Here is a 26,724-nt window from a genome sequence, read left to right on the forward strand (position 1 = left end):
TGAATACCTTTAAAGTAAATTAGATCTATTAATCTATCTCTGATTTTGGATGGGGTTTTTATCTCATGTCAATTGTTTCTTTGCAGATTTTGATGTTTTCTGTTTTAAACGTATGTCCTGTGATTAGAATACCAGAGTAGATAGGGATCATTAAAATAACATTTATCATCTTAAACTGTTATTGTTGGTTTTGGAACATATCTGGTTCTTTTAATGTGTTCTCCTTAAAGAGAAATAAATGACTTCATTTTCCTGGGAAAGTTCAATCTGTTCTTGTGAAAGCCTTGCTTTAAAGCTGCCTATACTGTCTACTGGGTTCTCACAATGCTTTTTATTCTTGTATTTTGTTTTGCCAGTGTCCGTCTCTAGGAAGCCAATTTTGCCTATGTAACAAGATTGACACGTGGCATACTGGAGGGAAATTTTGTCAGAAAGGCCTAGTCCCACAAGAAAAATTGTTTGTCAAAAAGTATGCAGCACAGCTTTCATTTGCTCTAATTAAAGCATAAACATCATTGTTCTAAGGTTCTTTAAATTAGGCTTATTAAGCTATATGCCACGTTTTGGAATGCAATTAATGTGCGCCTAAGCTTTCCATTTCCTTTAATGTCACAGGGGATGTATCTGATATAATGTTATTTAATATTTTAACAGAAGCTACAGAAACTGAAATTAGGCAAGTTTGTTATAAATTAAATAGAACTCAGTGAATCAACTTTTCTTCTGGCAAGAGTAATTTCTTCTGCATGTTATATTCTTTCTGTATGTAACTTACATTTCAAAATCCTACTCCCTAACATCAAGGATTTATACACAGTTCACCCGTTAATGGGCAAGATCATTTTTGTCTGTAATTACATGAACAAGAACATTCACACAAGGGTCATGAGAGGTTATTTAAATTATACAGATGTTGTATAGATGTAAATGAATGCCCAGATTCTGCTTTCATTATGCAGGTTGGACTGTATATTAATCTATCAGCTGAGCCACTGGAATTGAGGATATTACTCTGAACGCAAGGTTTCATGCATAAGTAGAAGAATCGGGTCCCAGAAAATCTCTTGATTTGTCATTTTAAGGGGCTAACTAAGACTTCATTAGACCAGTTTTATAGCAGCTTAACACAAGTGCCTGCAGGATCACATGTCATGAAATGTTTTCATTCAAAATGAAACGTAAGGACAAAATGCCAAGTTGTAGCATTAAAGGTTGAGGTATGGCTCTCCCGAAGTTCACACTCACCTATGGACAGCAGCAGGATGGAGACAGAGTTAATAGCCAGAAGTGCTAGACTCCAAGTCCCTCACTCATGTGAACGAGTAGGTCTGCAAGATCAGTTCCTTTGGACTTCCAGGAGTTCTGAGAAAACCAAATTATCCCACAAATAATATGACATCAATTTCTTACTGTCAACTTGGTGTTTGATTACTTCCAAAGCTTTAAATCAAAAGAGGAGGCGACGAACAGGCAAAGTATGGGGCAAATGCACCCTGAAAAAAACCGGCCATTCAAGCTTGCTTTTATTGAAAAAAGGTTTACAATGATCAGAATTTCACATTGCATTTCTTAAAGTATCTTCTCTACTTCATGTTAGTATTAAATGAAATTCTGCAGTTCTTGCGTAACAAGCAAGTGCTCATTAGTGTGAGTGGTTTAAAGAAGTATGCAGATGCAAGACCTTCTCATTGTAAGAAAGAGATGAGTATTAATGAACAGTAAAATGAGACTGAGGTACTGAATATAATTTAAATCACCAAGAGAGCAACTCTAGATAGTGTACAGGACTTGTGCTGTATGAGCCACAGAAAAAAAACACCAAAAGTGAAAAAAAAACATTTTAAAACCCATAATGTTACTTAACTGTTAAGATCTCTTTCTTATTTGTTTCAATAATTTTGCATCTCTGTACCCACACTGTTAACACACACAGTGTATTTGGCTGGTGACTATGTGGCATTGAGGTATTCTATCTATCAAGACAGTTTTGCATTCTTCATTTCCGTTAAGGACATCGCTTGCAGCTAGGAAGACATTTGGGCTTGGAAGTCTGACTCGTACAAGTAACCCTTAGTTTCACAAAGAGTCAGATCACAGAGGCAGAAGCAGCAGACAGGGATGGAGTGAGTTGCCCATCTTACCTGTAAGTTGATGAAGGAATAGCATGTCTGTTAACATAGGTGCAGTACTAAGGACAATGTAATTAATTTTTTTCTGAGTCAGATCCATTGTTGAGTAAAAGACTGATGTAAGGACAGAAATAAGACATAGATTAGTTTATTAGCAATAATAATTTTTCAGTAGATTCAGTCCATGAATCCAGTGTCCCTGAGGAGAAGGCATTATTTACTGTCATCTAGATAAATAAGAAGTTTAACTTTGGATCTGCAGAAATGCTCAAAACCAATTCATACAAGGGAAATCATCATTTGGATGGGCATAAAAAATCTGAGATGTTGAGGCAAATACACCCTGGGTGCAAAGGATGAATACAAGGTAAATAAAAGATCTAAGATGCAAAGATTTCTGACTAATCACTAGTTCATATTTGTAATGAAAAAGAGTTTAGGATCCACAAAACTACATGCTTCTAAGAGACAAATAACAGCGTGTTAGTAAGAGCTTGCTGAATCAATGATCCCTAAATAGGAGGAATGCAGAGACAGTGGTATTGTTGTATCACTGTCTTATCTGGCAAAAATAAGAAATAATATCTACCCAGACATGAATTTGGCTTTGACACAGAACAGCACAAAGCTAAAAAATACTTCTTTCAGTCCAGTGGAATTACATCTGACCAGCATTTCCAGAAATGCCTTTTAAAAATCCCCTAATAAACTCAGTGGGTTATGAAGTAATGTTGGATAGCAGACACAGAACAGCAAGAGGTAATAATATATGTTGTTGGTTTTATTTACTTACTTATGGCACAAGATTACTGTTGGAATACGTGCTGGAAGAAGAAAATGCATGGACAGATACAGAGACACTGCGTTTCTATCCTATGGATCACATTAGAACAATTTGGGGAAAAAACAGGGAGCCCAATTATCAAAATGATGTAAGTGGATGAAAGTAATTTCTTTCTGTGGAATGCCTTCTTCGAGAATGGGTGTCAGAAGACAGAGCAAATACATTTTTACCTTGCTATTCAGTGAGTGTTAGTAGTATTAGATAGCTGTGTGAAAAGATATTTTACAATTTTATTGGAGCTAGGACAGCCTTCCCTTTATCCAGCAGTAAAATTACAGATCAAAATGAAGAAATTTTTGTTTCATACATATCAAGGTGCTATGTTCAGTGAGGTACTGTGAAAGAAACATAAAAGTAGACCCTCCTAATCCTACTCACGTACTGTCTTCTTGTAATAGACAAGATATTTTTCCTGTTGTCAAATAGAAAATGAAATTTATAAGTGGATTGCAAGTCTTAAATACCTCCAGCAAGCTGTTATGAAGTTCTTGATAATCCATTCTACCCATTTAAGCATATCACCATTAATTTATCTATTCAGATATTTATTTAGCCCTTATCTCTGTCTCCTGTGTTCTATGTCACTTTTCAACAAGGCACAGATTTTAAAAAATGCATATTTAACCCCTATGCATATCTTCCTGTCCTTTATCCAGCTATAAATGACATCAGTGTCAATGGGAAGACTCCAGATGACATCAGTCAGAGATGCTGAGTGTTTTGATCATTAAAAATGTTTCATTATTTATTTGTAATAATTTTTTCCCAAGGAAAAAGGTTTTGTTGGTGGTGAGTTCAAACAATTCATTACGTTTGAAAACCAAACACAATGCTTGGTCCTGTTACGCTGAATAAGAGTAGAAAAAAAGCAAGAGAATTCATGGGAAAGGGTCAAGAGCTGTAGAGGGACCCAAAGCAAAAATGCATCAGAAATCCTGAAAATCACTATTGATGGAACACAATGAACTTCCTGAAACTAGACGTGCTGCTCCCAGTTCTCACACCCCTGAACTGACATCCACTGGTGCTGCAGAAGATCTCGTTCCCATGTTTGTAGCCCCTACACAAATATCTCTGAATGCAGCACTTTTTTTTTTTTTCTTGCCAGGCCCAGAACTCTTCATGTGGAAAAGTCAATGAAGGTTATGGCTGGTTCAGAGCATTTGAGTATTAAAATACCATGCTCACAACTGACTCCCCAGTCCTACCCGCTCACTGAACATACCTGGCAGGGTGTCTGAGTAGGCTCTCTGTGAGTACTGTGCAGAGCCAGAATCATTAATGTCATCTTTTTTTTCAATCACCCTTCAAGACTCACTTTTTCCAAGTCCACATGTTTCTTCCAGCGAGGATGCTGTTGAGTAACAAATCGGAGCTGTAAATCTGTGACGATTTAAGACCTGGCCTTCCCCATGGGTTTCGCGAGGCTGTCAATGCCTCCTTTGTGATGGCAGTTTCTTGGGAGCAGTCCTGAGCCTTCCTTTTCCCTGCCTTGGGCTGAGAACATGGTTGGCCCTTAGCCAAGATGCAGAGAGTTGCTTAGGTGGATGTTAATTTGGAAGAGGCAGATGAACAAGGATAATACGTCACTCTGAAAACTCTGTGGCACAGTATTTCTGATAGACTTTATAATCCTCTGCTGTATGAGCTAGCATAGTTTTATCTTCAGTGGAAACATTAAGCTAGTTCTCTACAGAGATGGAAAAAAAAAAATGAGCTGTAGCATTGCTCAATACTCTGTGCTAACATTAATCCGTGGGTGGACCTGGACATCTGAGCCCACATTGACACAAACTGAGGCAGATGTGTGCCTATAACACAGCTGGCACACATTCATTTTATTGAGGGGAGAGGGAAGGGACTCAGCTATACCATAAGGGTCTGTTAGCAACCGCTCAGCAAACTGAGTCATTGTTAAGGTCCACTGGGAGAATTTTAAGCACCCATAAAAATGCAATATTTATTCCAATATCCACCAAAGATTCAATCCAAAATGGTGATCATTTGCCACAGCTTAGAAGCATATTTAGGGCTTTGTGTTGCAACTGCACATACTCCAACATGGAAGTCACTATCGAATGATCTTTGTTCTGCTGTGGGCTATGGCTTTTGTACTGCAGAGGGATTTCCTCTCAGAAAACTTAGTATTTTCCTGAAGATTTGAAAAAGAAATTCCAAATTCAAAAGCAATAATTCAGTACTTAAGTGAATCCCACTTGGACGAGCTGTTGTTATTATTTTTGTAGCAAATATTTTCGTAGCATCTAGTGGCCAACTCATTGAGACAGGAAGATAATGACAATCCTTCCTCCATGGAGCCTGCAGCTCAACTGATGAGCCATAGCAGACAGACAAGACAAATCTGTGGGATGGGGTGGGAGGCAGGCACGATGGGATTCCAAAAAATCCGTCAGAGAATGAGCTTCCAAAATATTTATTAAGGTTTTCAAGGCTTCAAAGATAAAAGAGTCATTCCAAACATAAACTCTCAACCCACACAGACAATGCTTGTACTTACATGCTGTTGTCTCAACGAGCTTTTGTTTTCAGTAGAAAACCTTATTGCTTTTGAATATAGTTGCGGGGAGTTGAGTTAGCAGATGTGATGTTGACTGCAGAGAAGTGCTGCATGTGGAAGATCACAATTAATTTACCAAAGGGCTGAGTATGGCTTGTCTTATAGCCTGTATGGCTTGGGATCAGGTTTAAAGGAAGGAAAGAAGGAAAAAGAGGAAAAAGGGAAGGGAAACGGAACTATGTCACAATCATGTTCAAACACAGTGTGTTTTCCAGAAGAGTTCGACCTCGAGGGACTTACTTTCCAGACAATTTCAATGCAGTATATTCTTTTACTTAGAGTTTAAGCAAACCTTGAAACACCAGCAATTGCTACAGCTCAGCTAACATGCGGTAGCCTGATGAACATTAATTGATGAACAAAGGTATTAGCACTTTACAGATCCTTATAAGTAAAGCTGACAGGAGAATTCTCCACTGTGTAGAAAGAACAGTCTGGCTAATTCAGGGAAATATTAGTACAAAAAAAGCTGAATTTCAAACTACAAGGGAATTTCAGCTTCACAATCCAGTTTCAGAGTTTGCCCTCTTCCTTGTCCACTGAAAACCAAACCCCATCAAAAAGCTTGGTGATCGGTGCAGATCCTTATGGTAATCAGGTATTTCTAGTTACCATATGCCCAGGTGCAGTAGGATTTACTTCCACCTGCTGCTGAAATAAGCACTGTGCAGGAGTGAGTTTCAGCCCACGTTTTCCCAATCTGTTCAGTTATCTCCATCTTTGGTCTCAACTGCATTCCCTTCCTTTTTCAGACTCTTCCTCTCATCCCCAGGCAGCTGCTCACAACCCACTCCTTCCTTTCTTGTTCCAATGAAGTCCTTTTAAGATTCATATTCTTTTTGATCTCTGGGCTCTCAGACTTGGCAAGCCTGCTGTGTAAAAGCCCGGGGCCTGGAAAATAGCATTTTCCCAACTGATTATTGAGTTATTGTTATTTTAGCTCGCTTGAAGTTGTTTACCCCAGGTATCATGTCTCGATCGCTGTTTTGTTGCCCGTTGTTTTCCATCTTCTCCCAGACTAAATAGCTTTCTCAGACTTAACTATAAATAATCTTCGCATGCACGGGCTGAAGCATATAAGCTCTTCCTGAAAGCAGTATACTTAATTCCCCTGGTTCTCCAAACCACAGTAGTTAAGATCAGCTATCTAGAACATTATACTAACAATTCCCAGATTTATAGGTTAGATCATTGGTGGAAAAGACTTCTGTGCTGCAGGGTCTCTGACTCTTGAATTTGCTTTCCTATGTAGGTCTTCTCAGCTCTCTGCTATTCACATGAGTAGAGGGGTGAGGAGTTAGGCGAGTCATCACCTGAGGTATTGTATAAGTAGGTATCTTCCTTCAAAAAAATCCTAGCAACCAGAGCTTTCATGCTTTGTAAATTGACTTGCTAAAATTCTCCCTTTGTTTAACATTTTCTAGTTTTCCAACACTTCTGTTTCCTTATCGTTCTTTTCTGCCCCACTCCAACTTACAATATTTTCATAACGCTTCTTTTTATAAACCATTTTATACCAAGAATATTTTTCTGATACAGCCTGAGGTTTCTCACTTTTTTGGATTTCTTTTTAAAAGTGGGGGGAACTGAATACAAGAGAACACTTCTAGCATAAAATGGAAAATATTTTTTAAGACTTCTTAAAATATACTATTTGTGGGTAGAGCAATGCACTGAAAACAGAAAACACTGCATCCTACTTCTTTGCCTAATTCCCCGCTTCTGCTACTTACAATTAAAATAAGGTACACTTAAAACCTAAGGAAACGAGCATAAATACCCAAAAAAGGAAAAATAACTTGCAAATACATTTCCAGTTTTCTGGGCAAATGTAGCTTAAATCAGCACGAATGTCAGATTTAGCAGCTGACATGTACAAACAGCTAAGTTATATGGTGAACACCTCTGACAGGATGCTGCAAGAAGCTGCAGTGGGAACAAAAGAGGAGATAGGGCTGCAACAACTGCTGTCATTAACTCTAGCCTGCTCAGGTCCACATAACACTGTATTAAAATCTTTTGCGTCTTTTGAAACCTTGAATATGCCTGTGTCTCCAGTCACTGCTAACAAGGTGGCACACTACAACAGCAGCAGTGAGGGAAAGCCTTCCTAAAGTAGCCTGGATCCATCTGGAGTTAACTTCTCCTACTAACACCCAGTGCTCTCTTCACACTTAGTGCAAGGCTGAATAGTTTTCTCCTAATTCAGCATCGAGGTGGAATTGCAATAGCAGGCGTTTTGTGGTACTTTGTAAGAAACTGCTGGAGCCACTGCAAAATCCATCCAGACAAAACATCCAACTGCTATATAAAATGTAGTATCTCATTGCAGAATTAGGAAATGTTCCTTTGCAATACAGCAAAACCGTTCAACATGCTGGTATTTATAAATAGCCACACGTCACAGTCATGAACTTCTGAAGAACACATTCTTTCCAAGAAGAATGTCAATGTTAATCCACTAAATAGTGAGTGGGTGAGTGCGAGAGATGGTGTGAACGTGTGAGCGCAGCGGTGCAGTGTGGCTGGCAGGAGCTGCGGTAGAAGGAATGAAGGGTGACTCTCCACCCAGCCAGCTGCCGGCGCTTGCTCACCTCCTGCCCCTGGTGAAGTCCAGCAGCTGGGCCCTTGAAACCCTGGCACCGGTACAGTTAAAAGCCTTGTGCATTTGATGAACTGCGCTATCTTTGACACAAAAGAGATAGAGGAGAACTGTATCCCGTAAGGAACAGCTTCAGGAGCATATTTGTGCACTGACGCTATGGCAGGGGAAAGTCCTCTTCCAGCCTTTGAAGGCTTTCTGTTGAGCCACTTTTGGGGTAGGATATGGAAGAAGATTTTTGGGATGCCCTTGAGGAAAAGTCTGTCCCACATCTTCAGATTCTCCTAGACAATGGGACTCATTGAGAAGAGTTCATTCTCTTTTCCCTGGCACATGATGAAAAAAATCCATCGATGTGGTCCGAGTAGCAGGAAGAAGTAAAAGTTGTTGTTATCGATGTGTAAGGCTTCTCAGAAAAGAATAGAACAAGCTCTGATTCCCTTCTTAGCTGAATAGTGAATGAGAAAGCCTGCACAGGGATTCCCATGAAGATTTCCATCAGTCACACTGGGATGGTTTCTCTGGCACGAACAGGCTCACACTCAGCTGAGACAGGACTCGGATTTTTTCTGCGTTTTCATTATACTAAAATATCTAGCAGCACTGAATAAATAGCAAACCTTACTTTTTTTTCCAAATGTGAAAAGAGTTGCAGGTCACTAAAAAAATTAAAAGCTCAAAACCCTAAAAAACATTCTATTACAATAACAAGGCTGAGGTCTAGAAGGAATTTTTTTCTGGTCTTTCAGTTTGTGACAGAGATTTGAAAACTATTTTAGTAAAGGACAGATAATCCTAATATGAGCAAAAATTAAAAGAAATTAGTTCACCACTGGACCATTCACAGACACTTGGTCATAAAACAGCAAACAACTCGTCATTCTTAATGTTATTCTTCTCTAGGGAACTGAGCTTTTTGTTTGCTGTAATGAACTGTTATAATTGAGCTCAACTTTACTGGAGTAGAGATTTTTTCTTAAACAGCTGAAAAATGGAGATTTATTCTGATTAAAAAAGCTGCTTGCAGCAGAATAAATGTGCATGAGATATAACCAGGTCCTTCTATGTGTGTAAAAAAATGACATTCTATTACTTTTATTTTGCATTTCCTTTTTCAAGGAAAGGCATTTCATATTCATTGCTAATACATGCTGGGCATAGAAGATCAGACAGCAGATATTATAATGAAGTGTTCTTTGTTTACAGAAAAAATTGTGTTCATGATTTTTTAATAATGTTTGACAGTTTCATCATAAAGAAATGTATGTCTCCACTGGAACTGTTGTTCGTCATATATCTGAGGCCTGAGGTTGATTTATTTTGTCACCAAGCTGAGCTGATTTTATTGGAACTAGTAACTGAAACTTTTCTTGCATCTTTTGCTGTGGCAGTGCAATGAATGAATTCCTAACGCACCAGCTGTATCACTCAGAAACTTGTCATTACCTGAATGCAGGCTTTCCCTCCATTGCCTGTTAATTTTTAAGGCTATAATGTTTTATAAGGAGGTACATGTAGTAGGTAAATCCAGATATAGGGGTATCTTTGCTCTTCCCTCTACATCTACAGCTCTGATCAGAGCTGATTATTTGTGCCAAATCAAGCACTGACTTATAGAACAGACTAATACATAATACGTACAAGAGCAAATAAAAATCCTATTCATGCAGCTTCATCTCAGGACCGTAGTGAGGTTTGTGATGTGGCTAGATAATAAGCCCACAGGTGCAATTTACATACCATCTTACCAAGCACATCAGCTAGAAAACCTCAAAGATAACAGTTCTAGTCTAAATTGGGCTTGGCATGCTGTTTTACAGCACTGCTTGGAAATCACAGAGGATAAGCCTGGAAAATTATTTTATCTAATGAAAAAAATTGGGAGCATGTAAGCGCTGCCTTTCATACGACCAAAAAATGCTCTATGGAAGGAAAAGGACTGTGACAGCAAAACAGAGACGTGTCCCACCCAAAGCTCACCACCTATCAGCTCACTAACTAAAGGCCAGTTTCTAGCTTAATTGCACTTCCAGAGGAGCGTCAGCTCCACTGAAGTGGATTGCAAAAAACCAGTGAGTTTGGGCTCTATGATTTCTCCATTTGGATCCTAGGTATACTTTTTACAACAGCAAAGGAAATCTGGGGACTTGAGGGCTGGTTATCATCTATAGAGTGGTTTGCTTCTAAGCACAAATCAAAACCTCAGGAGGGAACTGAGTGCAGGTGGGACTTTCTTCTCCCTTGTGCTAAAGACCAGGTGTGTAAAAGCCATGACATTTTCCCACTGAACACAATTCTTTTTGAAGGTAAATTTTAATGGGGGCAGAAGAAGAACATTTTCTAGTAGATATCAATATATATGACTAATTTCATATTTTCACCACTGCTTAAGCAATATGAGGTTGTCTTTGTAAAAAAGAGAAGCATAACTTCTCTCAGACATTTCCAACCTCTTCTTAACCCATGTCCTAGCAAATAATTTTTCTCTCCCTTGCTTCATGCTAAGCTAAAGAGAACAACAGTCTGACTTTTAGGGGTTTTTTGGAAATGCTTTCAGACCATTTTTCGACCCAACATGCCTATATATATTCTCTTTGGCAATGGGACATACTGGAAGGTTTATATTCTTTTAAGATATTTTTCCTGCAGTTCTCTGAACTACAGTAAGATGCCTGCTTCTTGCACAAAAACCCCAAAGCATCCATGGCAGGAAGGCATGATTTGCTCTCTAGAAGAAAAAAACCCTTCCATTTGGCATGATGAACCTTTTTTTGTTCCAAGTCCATATTTTCATTTTGGTTCTCCCAGTCATAAATGTCTTGTGATACTGAGTAACAGCAACATAATCTTAAAATTATGCACAGATGAATGAGATCGTTCATAATTGTTATTCCTCATCTATGACTTACACATTCCACATACGATGCATTTTTTACCTGCATACTGTTCCAAGGGATACATGCCACGCAGAGTGGTAAATATTTGAGGGGAGCCTGGTGTAGTGTATGACCCTATTACCCACAGGTCTTATGATCCATCATGTAATAACCTATTTTTGGTTTGAGATTGTTTCCATCTCTTAAGAAGGTCTAACTTACCATAATTATTTCTGGATTTAGTTTTGTTTCCTAGACATCTTAATTTTATAAGTTTTTAGTTGTTGCTTAATACAAAGCATTAAAAGTAGATTCACACCCAACTATTAACCACTTGATGTATCCAGACATTAGCTAATAAGCTAAAATTCATGTGTTGAAACTGATTCTAATAGTCCGTGTCTGCCCTCAGAGGCCATCTGAAATGAACAGAAGAGTCTTTCCCATCACTGTTACTTCAGGTCCCAGGTCACCAACCTCCCAGAGTGGGAACCACAGTGATTTTGAATTGGTTCCACTGGGAGACTGAGCACATCAGTGTCTGCAAAGCAACAAGATCTATCTGCTTTCATGAGGGCTCATTACCTCTCTGCTCAGCACTCCCAGCCTCATTGTACAAAACCTGTAAAGACAGGAAACAATGCAGTTCTCTCCTGGAGAAACACGGGGCTAGGAGAATAACTCACAGGCGTTACTTTTTAACATTTGACAGTAGATTCTTTAAAGCATTGCTTGCACAATGCTTGCACCATTGCCCATGTCAGACAGCCTCGGAGAGAATTACGGACCATCAGACCTGAATTCCTCTCTCATCCCAGCTCCTCCAGATGAAGTCAGAAGAACATTAATGGGACAGCATGGGCACTGCACTTGCCTTTCTCTTTGTAGAAGCTGGCTGCATAAAAGACCCATTTTACTAAATCCTTCATTTGCAGCCAGATTGCTTTCTCTGCTATTGCACTTCTTTTGACCCAGCCTTTTGAGTGTTTGACTTCAGCTCTGAAGAGAGTAAGAATAAAGATGCACAGATAAGGAGTTCATCAGATCATCCATTTTCCCAAAGACACGGGAGGAAGAGAAGGAAATATTTCTCAGAAGAGCTCATTCAATTATTGTTCTCTTGGAGGCTTTTGGGAACTGGCTACATAAAAATAATTCGGTTTATTCCTCTGAATTTTCAATACCAAAGGAAGTTTGATAGGTAGAATTAACTCTGTTCAAATGGGAAAGGAAATTCATTATCTCTCAGCGCTGTGCAATAAATAACTGTCACAGAGGAGCAGTAAGAGACTGGTCGCTTGTCCTAGCTTCATCCCATGACCTGTATCAGAGTTGTGAATTTCCAGCCTCTGTCCTGGCACAGTAACTGATAGCTGGGGCTGTGGTTTGCCCACAGCCTCCAGGTCTCACTTTCCTTTTTTCTTCAGCATAGCCAAGAGGCAGCTAAACCTCTCTCTTCTGAAATGTCAACAGCACCCTCCTCAGTTGCTGTTGAGGACTCTCAGTAGCTCCTGTCTGAAAGTCCTGTGTCTTGCCACAACCAAGCTCTCATCCCCATGTTGACAAAATCAAAACCACACCACTTCCTTAAACTATCCTTCAGCCTATGATTACCTCTGGTCAAGTCAAAACCAGCTCCAAAATGAACATATAAGCCTTCAGAGTTTAGTGTCAGTCAGTTCCCCAGAAAATCCAGTGGCAAGATCCAAATGCAAAATGTGTTTGGAGGGAAGACATTCTCTGATCTCATGGACAATCAGGGATGTCTGCATACCTTTCAGTTCGCATCATCTGCTTTCCTCAGTAACACTCTGCTCTTCTTTCCCTCATGCTGAAATACAAAACCATAGCTTCCCACAGCTCCATAGTACATCCTTTCAGAGCAGATGTCTTTTTGCCAAACTGAAGGATTTTTATGGCTGGGCCTGCCTTTTCACCACCCATGAAGGGCCTAATGCATTTTTTGGGCACAGGGACTACAACTTTTGTAAAATGATCTTGAATATTCTGTTAGACCACGTTCAAATTCTATGATCCCACTTTCAGTTTTACTGGGGACAAACCTGGATTTTCCCGTGTGACAGGAGGATTTCCTCTTATTCTTGACCTGAGAGAGAACAATCATATAGGAAGGATAAGGAAAGTAAAGTTGAACTCACAGCTTTAACTGGAAAACATTATGGATGAAAAGTTGAGGATTAAATAATGCATTTTATTGGTAGCAAGTCAATAAGACTAATAGCACTGAGAGTAACAAAAGAAGAAAAGCTGAAACAGAGTATAGAAGAGTATGCAATCTGCTAATTTAAGAGAAAAATATAAGCTAATTAAGACATTGATCCCCATAGTTAATTGCCCCATGCAATTAGAAAGTGTGTCTCTAATTCAAATGAGATGCTTTGCTGACTAAATACTCAGTTTCTTTTGCTTCTCATCTCCACAAGCTGTAGTATCTCAAATGGATCAGTTTAAGAAAGATTTGGAAATGTCCTCCTAGAGGGGACAGGCATGACTCCTGTGCATTCACTTTTACAGGGTCTGCCTATGTAGGCATATTCACGAAAATTCACCTGCAATAAGTAAAGATGTGTATTTAAAGCAGATTCCTAAAAACTACATTCCTGTTTAGTTTGTAGTTATATGCTTATGTTGAAAATTAAGGTGTTTGTCATTTAACTTAGGTTAAATTATTCTAGAATAACAACACACAGATTATCAGAGCTATAGTTATGAATGGGTGTCCATCTCACACATTAAACACAGTTTAACCATGATAAGTTTCATTATGTATGCAAATCTGAATCTGGGCATCAAACAAAGTATTATTGTCCTAACTCTCAATGTGCAAATATCTAATTTTTATAATCGCTTTTCTTCTAGGACACAATATCAGGCAGATTTTCCTCTAATTACTGTCATAAGATGATGTGTAGTAAGGAAGTCCTTTTTCCAGTGCTTGATTTTTATGGGTTGCAGTGAGCAGCTGACCACAAAGCCAGCTAAAAGATGATGAAGCAAGAGAATATTTCAAATTTGAATTACATCACAGTTTATTAAAATAACTAAGGAAAAAGGATGATCTTTTGCCTAACTCTTTGAAAAGACGCACAGAACATCCTTGGCTTTTTGTCACCTGAAGTTGTGCTCTCTGAATTCTCTGAAGACTCCAGGTGACTCAAGCAGGCTTTGCTCAGTCTCTTCCTCCCCATTTTTCTATTCCCCGTCCGGAATAGAAGTGACAAGGTGATGTGCCTGCACGCATTGGCCTGCAGTTCAGCTGCCCACTGTGCAGGCCATGCTCTTCACCTTGCTGTACAATAGCTACCACCAGTTATCCCAGGCTATTGCAGCCACAATAAACCTGTCCTGTATTATAACTCTGAGTAATTCGATAAAGGCAAATCAAGGCTGCTCCCAAATTCTTTTAAGCTTATGGAGTCTCTTCTTGACACAAGTATATTGCTACTGTATATGTCTTTCTATATTTATGACAAACAAATAAATAAATTTACAATAAACATAAATTCATATGTGAACTAGTTTACTTTTCTCATGGACGAGCACCCTGCACTATATGGCTCTTTTCAATATTACACGTCCAGAGTCAATTATAAGCCCTTTATGTTTCCATAGCAGGAAGGTTAAAATTCAATTCTCTTTTATTGCTGTTTGCAAATATAATATACTCTCCAGCTGGCTTGGAAAAGCTCTTCAGTTAAATCATCTTGTGCAACACTGCTTCTTAGGCGCTGGTACCTCCCTACACAACAACAAACTGACAACCCCACACTTCCATGGTATTTATTGGTCTGTTCCTTAAATGTGATAGTTATTTTACAACATATTTATTTTTCATTGAAATGACTGCATAGACAGTTTTGGGTTGGGTTGTTTGGGGTTTTTTTTGAGTGGGGGAGCAATTGTGCTTTTAAATTTAAAATGTCTCCTAAAGGCTCTGAGTCAACGCTGCCGTCCTTTGTGCCTCTCCCCAGTAAATCATTTGCTCAGTTCTTTTTAGTTTTAGGGTTTGAAATACTGTTACTAGCAGAAAGTGAAGTGATGTGGTAGCATAGCAGAGTTTGCTGTGTTATTGAGCTGGGGCAAGGAGCCCAGAAAACTAGAGGAAAATGATCCATTGAAATCTATAATCCTTCCGTCTGCCCTCACCATAGCTCCAGAACATAACATTATTATGCTTGTTAGAATAAGTACTTATCTGCCCATGGCCAGGGCTGGTGTCTACTGGAATGTTAAAAAGGTCCACACCTAATTACTGTGCTGACTCAATTATTTTTGTCCAACTCAAACTTCAAAGAAATCCATTATAGCTTATCCCCCAACCAAGGAAAGTAAATGGACTTATTGGAAGGATCGATATGCTCCAAAAGGGGTGAGAGAGGAATAAAGAGGAGACTTTGAGTGCCGTTCTATAGGGTCCTATAAAAGCAGAGATCCTTCAGCATGAGTTAATTGTTTCTGCTACCAACGCTGCAGCTCCCAAATCCGGCCAGATTTTCCTGCTCTTCTTGCAACAAGGCTATCACCTGGCAATCCTGGTCGTTACACATCTGCATCATTTTGTCTGATTTTTACCGGATAGCCCTTGGGACAGGGACTGTGTCTCTTCTGCATTTTAAGAGTTAAGACATGGGTGCCTAATACATAATTACTATACACATTGAACTTAAAATTCAAGGCGCCTTCTTTGGTTCTTATTTTCTATGACTCAACAAATTTGTTACCTTGTGGTGCTAAACACAGCTCTGAGTACAACAGGGAGCAAAAAGGTCAGTTTTTCTACTACAGGAGTGTCTTCTCATTTCATAGAAACCCACTGATGCTGACACCGCTATATCGTGTGCTGGTTTCCCCTCTCCTCCAATATGTTATTTTTGTGAAAGTGCAAACCAGCAACCTTTCCAGCAACATCCGACAGCCAGGAAGACTCGGTATCTTTGGCATATTCACAGGCAGAAATTACAGCACTGAAAACAATAGGTACAGTACCAGTGATGCTGAGGGGTATCGTAGAAAGCTGCATTGATACAGAAATTCCAGAAAATGCTGAAGTCCAGCTAATAGAACACTTTCCAAAGGAAAAATGTGACATGCTCTTTCTAGATGCCTGTCCTTGACTGCCCTTTTTCTAAAGGATCCAATTCATATTCCTGCAGAATTTATTAGCCACACTGTTTTGGTGGCTGGGATTTCCCCACGCTATCTGAAAGGATAATCAGCCTCTGGGGATGCTCAAAGCCATCACTAAGGGGGTTAAAGCCTCCTCTCACCAACATGAGGCTGCTGCTGTTCTCAGGAGGACTTAAAGCTCCCGTCAGTGGCAGAGAAAATCTCCCCTGCCCAAAAGCCTTAGGGGGATGAGTGAATCAACACCCTACACAACACCTAGTCTTAAGAAATCTTAATTAATGATTGCTGTGTTATCTATTGGGGCACCTACATGGAGAAAGAATCACGGTTTTACCAGCAGGATTGCAAAGTATTTGTTTTCACAGATTTACCACACATGGTTAGGCACAATTAGCACTAGCAGGTCACAGGAGGCCTGGGTAACAGGGAAGCATAGCACCAGACGGGTCTTTTCTCCTAAGAGTCCCTTTGAAGGTCAGGGTTGGAGCGGGTGGCAGTCTGGCTTTGCAAATCTGCTCCTCGGTACACCTCGCTCGAGCTGGTTGCAGGGAAAGCAAGTGCAATTCCACCATGGCTTCCCAAAGGCGCAGAGTCAAACTTGTCACGGTAGTGAAAAAATTAGGGTCCCTAATGAGAAATTATTTACGGTGGCTCTTGCTCTTGCTGCCTCTATTACTACTGCTTGTTATTTCTACCCTGTCAGCATGCTGTAGGACCAGTTCCCTCACCATACAGTGACAGACACTCTACAGACAATGGACAAGGGTGACAGTCCCTCCTTCAAGACTAGAGCAGTGCTTGGAGAGTGTTAAATGTGGGATGTTAATCCGTGAAGCTTTACGCTGCTACTTTTTGACTGTACCCTTTATGTAAGCGGGGCTGGTACAGTCTGTTTCAGAGCTAGGAAACCCATCCCCTTCACTTGTACTTCTGAAAGACAGAAGATGAAGTTCAATTGAAAGAGTTTGTTCTTCAACATTTCAGAATGCATTGGCTTGAATTTGTAATGTAAACTTAAGATCTCTCTGAAACATAAAAAATAGCGTTCGGCTGTGAATTCGACTGCAAGTTACAGAATACAACAACTTGCACTATAAAGAACTATAGGGCAAGATGAAGACAACCCCAGCCCCCTTTGCCTTTAAAATGCCATGGAAGCACAGAGGCTTTCGGCAGAACACCTTATCTGCTCTCGAAAGCTGTGACTCTTCATCCTTTCATTATGAAGACCCAGGGGATTGCTTACTTAGCATACACCAGAGGCAATGGGTAGGGTGAGCAGTCACTGCAGCCAGAAAACCCCAGTACAGAGCACAGGCAATTACCCTCCACATGCAGAGACTTTGGAGCTGAATTGTGCTGAACAGAGAACCCCTCCAGCTGAGAGAGCCATGTGTGCCTGGGAAGAGCAGCCACTTTCACTCCGCTGAAAAGCAATGCAGTAAGTGACTTGGATATTGCAGCAGGCACCAGTTCCCTGGGTTAATCAGCAGCTTTTGCTGGGAGAGAGACAACCTCCAGTCTGGGAGCAGTGTCAGAGCTGCATGATTTTTCGTTGTCGTTGTTTCTAAATCAAGTGAGGGAATCGAGCCGATATGCAGTGACACTAACTGTATCATTTTGCATTGTGTGGGGGTGTGGGTATTGCAGGGAAGTGCTTGCTGTATGGTCCGGTGCCGAACTAGTACTGTTAGGTTTGTAGCTTTTTCCTATAGTCACATTTGACAGTGTTTAAGCAGAGATGGTGCTTAATAACTTAATGTCAGCTTACATTTGTGTGCTCTCTGTTAATTATACAGCATGCTTCCTATGCTTGGGTGCAAACTATTCTCTGTACTGTTACTCTAATGCTGGATTTAGAGGGACTGTGCCTTTGGAAAATGATAAATTGTAGATTGCAACTATGTGAATGAGTGCCTTGATGATGAATAATACTTTTATTTGACTTCAGCAGATATGGCTAATTTCTAGTTTGAGGTAAATTCTTCAATGTGGTCTGAAATTACAGATGCTTTTTTGTAGACAAATGTTTATAAGCAGTACTTTATCATAGCATAGCTGTGATTCTTCTTGTGATTCAAATGTTCTGTTTCTGTACTCTGCAGTAACAGCTTTCTATTTGTAGAATACTGTACTGGGTAGGAGAGGGAAAGCGTGATTTAAAGTTTGGTTTATAAGAGGAGGGATTTTTACATAGTTTGAAAGTGTTTGCAAAATTAGAGTTTGGGCAATAATTGCAGGCCTTTGGAAGAAACTCTGCAGCATTTAAAGCAAATTTGACTATGCAGTTTTCATTCTGTTAATTTAGGGACTAATATTAAGCTGCATTCCTCTGGTTTCTTGATACAGCTTTCTCAGTGACTTATGAGGCTCTGGCTTTAGAATAACCGCCTGCCTTGAGAATAACTGCCATTTTGGGCTTCAGGCATGTTTAACTCTTTAAGGCAATGCATGCTAAATTTTTTAGAGAGCAGCACATAGAAATGCCAAAAGTTAGGGATTCTTTTCTTGCTGTTCAGTCAAATGTCAGTATTAAATAAGCATCAATCTCTTGTAAAGGACCACCAATGAAAGCAGTCTTTAATTTTCCAACTCAATTTTTGTTTAGAAGTTGGGGTTTATTTGGTTATTGTAAACTCTTGGGAAACATATAGGAAGACTTTACATAATGAAGAAAAAAATTCCTTTTTGATTTATCTGTCATTTTAGTTTCAAGCAAAATTTCTAGTGTCACTCTATTAGAAGGGATAATTCTCAGAAATTAGACAAATGAAGTTCAGTTTCTGCTGAAAGAGTTTTTGCAGAGTTGCTGCTAAAGATGTGTGTAATGTTTAGTCCTAGGAACAGCTAATGACACCAAGAAATACCCTGGCAGTTATCGCACCTTTCCACTCATATGCAACATGCCTGTCTTAGAGACTTTTCTCCTTGAGATTGATACTCAGGTGCTGATAAGACCTATTTCTGACACTGCAGTCAAGAGAATTTTCTCCTTTTTGCCTAAGAGAACCCTTGTGACATATGGTGCTACTGAGTTGCAATTGTTAAGATAATGAGCAATTAATAAGAAAAAATTATTCTTCATTAGCTGCACAACTCTGAAGATGGACAAATCTATGAGGAGTGTGAATCGCATCTGAATCTGATCTGCTCCCTACTTCCCTTTCTCTCCTATCCCGACCTCTCCCTTTCTGTTTATAAGCATTTGGTAGGTGTTAACAGTTGCTGTCATTTAAGGACCTCAGCCTAAGATCAGTGCAATTTTTCCAGTGACAGGTTCACGATCAGTGAGTACATCATCGGTCCCCGTTTTCTCTACCTAGATATCCAGCAAAGTCAATAATGGATTTGGAACATAAGAGGATTTATTATAAGATATCTCTGAATGAGTGTTATAAACCTAGTATTAATTTACCTATTGTGAGGAAATAGCAGAGATTTTACCTATAACTAGAATGTACTCAGAACATGCAGTTTTGATGACATTATCATCAGACATTTTCAGGTAAGCTAATTCTGGTAATTTAACAAGCTACTGTTTTCAAATTATTTTTTCTGAGGGGGGAAGGAAAAGAAATGCAAATAAGAGCTGATGTTGGAAAGATACTGGATTCATAATGAGAATCACAAGATGAAAAGAAAGATTATAGCTGGGTTTATGCCTTCATGCAATTCTGAGTCTCTAATCAAAATATGTTTCCTGAACTGGAACCTTAGAATTATTATTCATGTCAAATTTAAAATGGAGAACATTAGGTATAAAATCTAATTTCTCAACAGTCTAGAATAAGTATATTAGTAAACAAATGTTTTCACTTCTTCATCCTGTCTTTTAAGTAATGCTGGCAGGAGCCTTGCCTCATAAGTCAAGTTCACTTTATTGCATTGCAATCTTAGAGAGATACAAGCATAGGAAAGTTTACTAATTTTATCCTACATTGCCAGTAATGAGTTCCAAGTCAATTTAATTAATTAACTAACAGTAGTTGCTCAATATTTGTAGTCACCTAAACTACTTTAATTCACATCACTATATCTCTACTGCTTTTTCACTTGTAGAAGCACTGACAACATTTCCTTACAATATGAAATACGACTGCACCATCTTGTCATTTAAGTACCAGAGACAAAACTTCCAGTACAAAACTGTAGGAAAGAATATACAGTGGATGGATAAACACACCTCACAATTTCAAAGCACAGTGAAAATGTATGTCATAGTTACACCAAGAACCAATGGTGCAGACAACGTTACATTAAAAGACATGACATTCAGCACATTCTCAAAGAGATAAGCTTAGCTGTATTCATACAAGAGTAGAGAATTTTTGTACCATGCTTAGTAGAGTTGTCATGTTTATAAAGAAAAATAACTTACAGCTAGTGGCGTCCAAAATGTGCCACATACGTAGTCAATACTTTCCTTCTGACTACAAAAGAAAGGACATTTTCTTCCTTTCCTGTTATTCAAGGGTAGACTTTCTGATGGTGTCAACTACTTAGATATGCTGCATAATAATTATTTTATTCATATGTATGAAAGCGGATCTCTTCGAATCTTCATTATACTTACCTGCTGTGAGCATCAAGATGGAATTTAATTGGGATTTTCAGATAGATGCTTAGACAATCCATTTTCAACAACAAAATGAATATACCATTATTTGCTACTATCACTTCTTACCAAGGGCAATTGCGTAATACTCTGTAATAGCTACAATTCAGAATATTTTCTTTGCCACAGTGACTCTCTTCGCTTTCCACACCCACACAAGCCCCAGAACCTACTGTGTGTAAAGCAGCAGTGCAGTAGTATTCAAGGAGGATTAAAGGACTAAGACTGGTACTTCCTAAATACTGCTGCCTGAGCTGTTGTTTTAAACAGGAGCAAAAATAATGTACTTGCCTTTTCCAATGTTCAAAGGTATAGCTATGCACCCCAAACCCACCCAGAATTAGAAAGATCACGCTCTACATTTTGCAAAGTACCTTCAAAGTGCACCTGTAAGGCAGGCTGACCTTCAGAAGATGCAGAATTAGTCCACAATTCTTCCACCTTCTGTATCTGTGCCCTAAAGCTTTAGGCAAGAATTCTGGCATCTGCCTTTTTGGATGGTAATTCAATACATTGAACTTTAAAATAAGGCTGTGAAAGTATGTATCCTAATGAACTTGATGATCAGTGACAGACTGCAAATCAGACATCTGATTTTCACGGAAACATCTGGAGAAAACTCCAAATGCTATGTGCTCAGTTCTGAATCTTCATGACTTAGTTCATGGAATCTTTAATGATCTTTTCATCCCTTTTGAACATAAATACAAAGCAAACAGCATGTGAACTGAACAAGGGTTTGCTTGAACAATGGCCACAGAGGCACATACCTTTTCTCAGCATTATTTTAGCATTTAAGTTTCAAATCTGTTTCATCTAGCCCTGGCCAGACCAAGCCTCTGGGGGTCCTATCCACAGATCCTCTGAATTCATAGTAGTTAGCCAGAGAGATTCCTAGACAGGAAGAACATCGTATCCCTCGTGTCAGTCAGTACTTTGTTCAGAGGGAAAGATGAGGAAACAAGACAGAAGGTTGCTGAAAACACAGATGCTCACATTTCTTCTGCTAGAAACAGAAGAAGGATTTATTCCTTTTTATCATAAATCACAGCTTTTCTGTTATTGCTTTGCTTTAGAGTTTCAATCAGTGCTGATGCCTGTAAAGAACCACATGCTCAAGCAAATCTAAATTATCTGGTGGACAAACCTCCCCTTTCTCTCCCTGCCCTGTCTGATTGATTTCGTGATTATTGGAGAATTTGCTACATCACGCATTTTGTTTGTATTATAAACTGGTCCAAAGTAGCTGATGTCACCCATCCAATTTTTGTTTCCATATTCAAAATTCAAGCTCGCACTCCCTCTGTCAGCATCACCAATATATCTATGACTTCTTCCCAAATAACCATATCACACCATATGTTGCGGAATTGTTCTGGATTTTCACCATCTGAGTTTAAAATTCAGCCCTCAGTCTGAGCATAATTCAGCTAGGAGGAGATATAGTAATAGATCATTTTTTCTACCTCACTTGGAGGCATTAACTGTTTGTCACATTGAGTCTTGGCATATTGATTCCTTTACCTCCACTATAAAAATGGAGCATCTGGCCAGTGGGGCTACCCAAGCCATTTTGTGATCCTTGGGCTTTCTTTATGGGGGAAATCAGGGGAAAGAACATGTCGTATCAATACATCAGAGTGGCTGAGCAGTGCTTGCTTGCTTTCAACAATGATTTTTTAAAAGCCTGGTGGGAGCCATGAGCCAGAAGCCCCATCTGAGACTATGAAAACCAGCAGAACTGAAGAGAAGAGGAAGCCTTAGCCTTCAACACAGGAGCCAAATTTTGTCAGCAAGATCTTGCCAGGAAAGTGTCTCCCATTATTAGAAGTCCAAATAATGACAAAACATAACTACTCAAAGTCATGAAACTTGGATAAACCAAACCAAAAAGACTGTACTCTGAATAAATAAACATTGCGTTCTTTTTGTCTTCCATTTTGGGGAATTCTTTAGGATTCATGCTTCAAAACTTTCATCTACAAGGATATGAGAACATTTTAGAAAAAAGAATTTGAGATCTTTGCACAATAACTTCACCAGAGTTTCAAAAGCATCACTGCATGTGAAAATCATACAAGTTTGTAAGTCAGATAACCCCTATATTTAGAAGCACAATTTTACAAAGCATTGCTTTCTTTTTTTTGTTACATTTTTACATGCCTGTCTTTGTGTCTTAAAAGTTTCCTGGCCAGTTTCCTGGGAAGAGAAATGGAAGGATTTTCTACTGTCTGCATCTGCAAACTGCCAGAAAATGCTGTTTTCTGGATTGTATTCTGCTACTGAGTTCACTATACCATCACTGCAGTTTTGCAAGTTGCAAGCAAAAGGCAGCCAGAAAGGAAATACTCAAGTAAAGCTGATCCAATCCTTGTTCAGTTGCAAAAGTATTCAGAAAGATCTCTCCTTTCTCTTTTCGTGTGCTGTATTTGGTCAGCACACTGAAGATGACTAGCATTATATTCTCTCTCATTCAGACTCTGTCACACCATTACAGCATTTACAGTTCTCATCTTCCTGTTCACTATGGGTATTTTCTGGAAAGAAGCAGATTTCTCCTGTTCAGAAAACACCTGCTGTCACTTTCTATCATTTTCCTTCTGCCAGATCTTAGTAATGAGCTCTTTTAAGAGCTGCCTGGAGAATGGGAACAGGTTGGTAATAGCAAGTAAAAAAAAAATTCTAACCCATAATTTCATCTGTAAAGGAGTTTTTCCCCAGCCGCCTTCTGCGTTGGGTCTTGATCTCAAATTTGTGGAAGGCAATGAGGAGACTCCCACTGACTTTGGATCAGAACCTAAGAGACTTCTGTGAAAAGTATATTGAGAATAATTTTGGTAATCTACAGCTACTTGCATTTGCAAAAGTTACTCTGCTTGTGACGCAGAAAAAAAAAGAAGTGCAAGAGATCCTGACCTTGCAAACACTCGCCTTTGTGAGCAACCCTCTCCTATGTAAACAGCCAGCCTTTCATCAGTGGCTTTATTTGCCAAAGTCCTTGCACATACATTAAAGATTTATAACGGGACTGTTATAGACAATGAGGTTATGTGCCATCCTGTTGTTTTCTAATAGTGGTTTGATTTAAGTTATGTGTGGAACAAAGGAAATAATATTTTAAGAGAGGAATGAAAGAATGATACAAGCACAAATAAAATTTGGTTACAGATGGAATTTAGGTAGATGGAATAACTTTTCTTATGAAGAAATACTGTGCCTAGGGAGAATGTTTTGTGTAGTACTCCATAGCCTGGGATTTGATTTAAACCATCCTTTAGACATCATTAGATCTCGAAATGTAGCCCACTGGAGAAAACCAGCAAGGGGATGTGTTTTTTTTTTTTAAGCATTTACTTCATATAATCCTCATAAAACCAAGATTTTGGTAAGAAATAAGAAGTGCATACAAATGAAGCAGTATCTCTGAAAGAAAAAAGAAAAAAAGCATATCTCAATAAATCAAGATTTGGAAAGGAAATGAAAGCAGCATATATTCCACAGGAAAGTTTCCTTAAACAGGAGTTAGTACTAAAGCATTTATTGTCTTTAATCTAAGAGAAAAAGCAATGTGTCACCTGAATGGGTCCAGCTGGATACACCTGTCTGTCTTGACAAAAGCAGCTGACCATTTCAGCAAGCAGCTAAGGGAAGGGGTATGTTTATACGCCACTTCATTTCAAGCTTACGGGACAAGACTTGTAGAGCAAGCAGTCACAGGAACGGCTGACATTAGGATTTGTTTCCAAAACTATCTTGTGACACCATGACTGATTTAAAAGGATACTATCTAGCTGTTAGGAAGCACAATCCATGCAGAAATCATCATTGTCCATAAGAGCAAGAGGTTGAATAACAGTAAAATACAAAGAGGGCATTTCATATATAATTGTGTATGTACACACACACACACACACACGCAAACCTTAGGCTTCATCTTTGGGGATTCCACCAGCTGCTATTAAAAGGGCTGCTAAGAAGGACTTGAGAACCACTGGAGCGCACAAACACCACGACATTTTTGTAGCATTTATCCACAGTGTGAAAGGAATATACTAAGTTTCTTATGAAACAAAAAACACTCAAAACTTTTCTATTCCTCCTTATTTTTTTTTTTTTCGTGCTCACCTACAGATGTGGCACCTCTGAGCTTCCTTCCTTGAGCTTGTAGACCTGACGAAGTAGTACCTTATGAGCACTGCTCCCTACCTTTGCCTGCGGGTAAGGGAAGCACAGATTACAACAGAGATTGAGCTAAAATGTGCAATCTGAGTCAACAGAACAGCTTGCTTTTTGTTCCCCTGCAGCTAGGATCTTGCTCTAAAAGGGATGTTATTTTTCAGGTGGCATTTAATCAGTCACTCGTTCATAAGAAAACACCTGAACTGACTGCTAGGCTTTTTTTCTTTTGGCTAGTGCTAAAATTTAAATGTACTGAGCATGGAACAACTCTTCTGTGATATTTTCCTGGATTTGAAATGTCTGGACTTGCTATACACGTAGTAGCTGAAACCTATCAGCCTACACATCACTTCCAAATATGAAGGATCAGTCTCGCCACCTATATGCAATAGAGTTACCATTGCTATCATAGCAATCTGGTCCCATAGATTCAAAATTAAAATGTGTATGTAAACACGCTGCCCTCAAAACAATTCATGTATGTGCCAGTGACTCCACTGGGCAGTTTGGTACAGATGACCTCATTGAATTCTTCTTAGTTAAAATTCTCAGAAGTTACAGTTTAAAACTAAATTTGAAAGACTGGTTGTATAAGGGAACCACAGGTGCAATCAATCTAGGCTGAGCTTTTTTATGAAGTCTGTGATTTAGTGGTTTAAACTTATTTGGTTTTCCGAGATGGACTAAGAGCTCATAGGCAGTCCATTACTCTGTCTCAGCTGACAAGCGGTAACTTCTAAAGATACATTACCTTGGTTGCTTGCTGTCTTGAAAACATAACCCTACAGTATTGGAAGTAGTATTCTAATAAAAAGTTCGCTACCCTATCTGCAGTTATTGCCATGTTAGGTGTTATGTGATAGTAATAACTGAAAGACATCATCATGAACTTTGCTAGAAATAGCTCTAACACAGCTTTGAAAGCCACTTTTTCAGGTTAATGAAGTAAAGAGAAACTTTTCATCTCCAGGAAACATGAGCCTTTCTAGTGCACTTCAAAGCCTTGGCCAACTGGAAGCAAACGCTATAGGAAACTGCTGTAGAGTCCATTTGGATGCTGACTCTAGCACAGGAATTGCAAGAAATGAATTTGGCATCTAAAAGGAGGTTTTGTGGAGTCAACGCTTTCTAAGCAGAGGACAGAGTGAGATTTGGCAAGGTTGGTGCATATATTACTGACATTTTATGTCACGAAGGGGTAATCCCAGATCTAACTCTGAGCCAGCTGAACTTGCAGTGGTCTTGAAGCCCACCCTTCCCAGGTGTATGACTTAAGGGATGCTGTGTGGCTTAGACCACAGTCTCTGTGTGGGTACATGAGTGTTAGAGACTGTCAGAAAACACGCACATGCAAAAACCCCCACCACTTTTGCACTAACCTGTGAATTTCTGCATTCCCTACTACTGACCCACCAAAGATGTGGACAGTTTATGTGGACAGTTGTCAGACAATTAGCATGGGAGTGTTGAGAAAGGGAATAATTATGCCTGCTTTAGGTTGTTCAAGCTGAAACACTTTTTTTTAAAGGAATCATTTGGAAATGGAAATCAATGATGGTTGGCATCCTACTCAGAACATTGCTTTGGGACACCAAAGTGCACAAATGCTTTGCTGATATTTTGGACACAGTGCAGGAGAATCTTCCAAGTGATTTTCCATCTCACAGCAAGAAAAATATTGCATTTTCTTATTTACATGTGGACATCTATTTGTAGCTTAAGCAAGTATCTGCAAAACATTAATGCCTACAGC

The 26,724-nt window shown here is 39.2% G+C and overlaps 2 protein-coding genes across 5 annotated transcripts in view; one reads left to right on the forward strand and one right to left on the reverse strand.

Annotated features, from left to right (window-relative positions):
* ARNT2 (aryl hydrocarbon receptor nuclear translocator 2) overlaps positions 1–12,821 on the reverse strand; it is a 133,274-nt gene extending 120,453 nt beyond the window's left edge. The window contains exon 1 of one of the 2 annotated variants that reach the window (XM_069798414.1): positions 12,804–12,821. The gene's annotated coding sequence lies outside the window, so the exon portion shown is untranslated. Of the gene's footprint in view, positions 1–1,245; positions 1,265–12,803 lie in introns of those variants that run through there. The other variant, XM_069798412.1, reaches the window with a different exon arrangement.
* A 4,501-nt stretch (positions 12,822–17,322) lies between these two features.
* The window catches only part of CTXND1 (cortexin domain containing 1), a 38,153-nt gene continuing 28,751 nt past the window's right edge, over positions 17,323–26,724 (forward strand). For 2 of the 3 annotated variants that reach the window (XM_069798422.1, XM_069798420.1), the window contains exon 1: positions 17,324–17,618. The gene's annotated coding sequence lies outside the window, so the exon portion shown is untranslated. Of the gene's footprint in view, positions 17,619–26,724 lie in introns of all 3 variants that reach the window. The other variant, XM_069798421.1, reaches the window with a different exon arrangement.

The sequence above is a fragment of the Haliaeetus albicilla genome, chromosome 12, assembly GCF_947461875.1.
Source record: "Haliaeetus albicilla chromosome 12, bHalAlb1.1, whole genome shotgun sequence".
Classification (NCBI taxonomy): Eukaryota; Metazoa; Chordata; class Aves; order Accipitriformes; family Accipitridae; genus Haliaeetus; species Haliaeetus albicilla.